Below are 3135 nucleotides of genomic sequence, written 5' to 3'. Positions count from 1 at the left end.
CATATATTGACCTACAACTTTCACATATTCGAGTACGCATAACCAAGCAATCTTAATTAAAACTTACAAGATATGTCATGAATTCGAAGCACTATATTCATTTTCGCGAACTTTAACGGAATTTTTCTGTATGAAAAGAATTTTCAACTTAGAGACAGCTTTAAAAATATCAGTTTCTGACCGATTCTCACCATTTTTACATATTATGAGCAAAGTTCTTAGGTCTAAGGTTTCTTAAGGCTCGTTTAGTCATAAAGCCATAATGTTTGGACATATAAATTTTATCCGTCTAAATTTGGCACATACTTGGATAGCCACATTGAAAAAATGATTTACAGTAAACTATATTCTCAAATAATATTTTTTCCTTACCAACATGAACGTTATATGCCATTCTGAGACCATAATGAATAAAATAAAAATTGGTGACATTTTACTTTTTTTTAAAGCTAATTTGAAATTGTGACTTTTTTCTATTTATTGTATGATGGTCTATTAGGAATAGTTGGAACATTTATCATGAACATATTACACATTAAAATGGAACGTGTTTGAGGACATTTTGGAGCACATGCACTGGCGCTTTAAAGGACCTTAAATTTAGTCCAAGTGTTATTATCTAGGTACAGGAGATTATATTCAATATGATGAACTAATATGACTTAGTTAGCAATTGTTAACTTAATGTATATGATCAATTATATATATATACAGATATTTACAATTTATATGAAGAGATCAGTCAGGCATTGAATGCCTTTCAGAGAATGAGTGTCTAGATTCAAGAAAAGATTCAGTTGCTAAAAGAGTAATCTAAACTTACTGAAATTTGGGGCTTTGCCCCACAGTGTTCCAAGAATTGAGAATCAGTGCCTGTCTGACCGTGTTGCCAGACTGTATGATCTTTCTTGTAGAGCTTGCAACTATATTTTTATGTCACAGCTTTGCTGTTGAATATTCTGGTAGATTTGCTAGTTGATTATGTCCTTAGATGCGTTTGCAGCAGGATAAGATTAGATGTGGTGTAGCTGAAAACTCACACCCCAGTAGTGACTCGAACCCATACTGGCTGGAACAACTCAACTGGTATGTACAGGACGCCTTAATCCGCTTGACCATCACGACCGGACATAAGGAAGTGATAGCCGAAGCTATTTGAACCACTTCCCCGCCGGCACTCGGATGGTAATCGTGGGCATAGCATTTTATCAAATCACCTCATTCTTTGGGGCACACATGAGGAACACAAATGCGAACAAGCCTGAATTGTCCCCAGAACTATATGCGACTGAAAACTCACACCCCAGAAGTGACTCGAACCCATACTGCTGTAATGACCGCTTTATCCTGTCGTAATAACCGCGGCCTCTATTGTAATAACCCAATGTTCCCCAGTATTAATCCTGTTATCTTGTGATCTCTCATAATCGTACTATACACTCTCTGTTGTACATCTCTGTCTCTCTTCACTCAATACCCCAGCTTAACACTGTTACAGTCCAGCATGACCCCTCACTGGACGGCCACGTATGTAAAAGGAATATTAAATGAGGAAGATACACGAAGGACAAGGGTTATTAGTTAAAAAAAATAACAAAACACATTTGCACTGCCACCACCTTCCCGACCAACCATACCTGAATGTGCCTATCACCGATCCCCCAGGAAGGCAAGGAATCAGTAACCATGGGACTCCGGGTAGTATGAATCTCAGTAATAAATTTTGGAAAATTAGTTTGTGTAATTTACGTTACTAATTTAAATCCAAGGGCAACTTTAGTATCGATTAATTGTTAGGAGAACCTGGGGGGCTTCCAATACAACACCTGAAAATGACAAAGTAACAAAATATATCAAAGGGGAGTTAAGTGAATACCACTGGACAAGCTATACCATTTATTTTATGAAACATGTAAATTAAGACAATTTGAACACATAACCTATTCTATTTCCCTAGAGGCACAATGGATATTTATTGAGGGCACGAAACTCAAGTGCTACTATACCTTAAATACCCGCACTACGGCCACGATGTTGATGGCTGCCCTCAGCCCCGAGGATACGGGCTTGCGGCCCTGTTCCTAATACACTCCCAAGACACACTGATGAAATTTTGTTTTTCCAACTTATTGCTGGGAAGGATTACTCCTCCCACCATCTAATACAGCCCCAGGGCTCCACCCATTATTTTGGCAATGGCCAACCATTTAACACGTAGGCCTGAGGTCTGGCTCTCTAGGGCCAATAAGGACTTGGCCCTTATCTCAGGCCAATCACCTTCACTGATCTGCCGTGGAAAGCTACATGAATTCCTGAAGATTGAGTCAGCTCTCCCCAGCTATGAGAAGGGAGACAAGACAACATATGGAGCCCCAGTGCACCTGCGAGCAATGTTTACCAAACTGATAAATTATGTTCAAGGCTGTCTCCTCTAAGATAAAGAGTAGGGACATTTGACCCTGCCTCGTATGGGGTAGGGACCGCTGCTGAGAGGGAAAGAGAGGGAGTGAGAGGGAAAGAGAGGGAATGAGAGGGGGAAGTTGAGTGGGAGAAGCCAAGGTATCCAAGACCACCCTCAGGTCAACCTCTTGACCCTGACAAATGGGCGACAGGGGGGGGGGAAGAGGAGGAGACGAATGACGGCAAAGGGGAGGGGAGAAGGAAGGAGGGGAGAGGGAGAAGGAAAGGAGGGGAGAAGGATAAGGAACGGAGGGGAGAGGGAGAAGGAAAGGAGGGGAGAAGGGAGAACTAATGATCTGAGCCCCAGATCATTACACTGCCAGGAGCAATTCATGCCCTGTACATACCAGTTGTGTTGTTCCTGGCAGTATGGGTTCGAGTCACTTCTGGGGTGTGAGTTTTCAGTCGCATATAGTCCTGGGGACCAATCAGGCTTGTTCGCATATATGTGTATATATATATATATATATATATATATATATATATATATATATATATATATATATATATATATATATATATATATATATATGTGTGTATATCACGAAAATAAACACGTGATTAAGAATGTGACAATGTCAGACCACGGAGGAAAAATGAAACAGGAAATTTTCCTTAAGTACTTTCGTATATTAAATACATCTTCAGAAGGTGAAGACCTTCTGAAGATGTATT

This window comes from Procambarus clarkii, chromosome 26 (assembly GCF_040958095.1).
Source record: "Procambarus clarkii isolate CNS0578487 chromosome 26, FALCON_Pclarkii_2.0, whole genome shotgun sequence".
Classification (NCBI taxonomy): domain Eukaryota; kingdom Metazoa; phylum Arthropoda; class Malacostraca; order Decapoda; family Cambaridae; genus Procambarus; species Procambarus clarkii.
Note: the sequence above shows the minus strand (reverse complement) of the source record.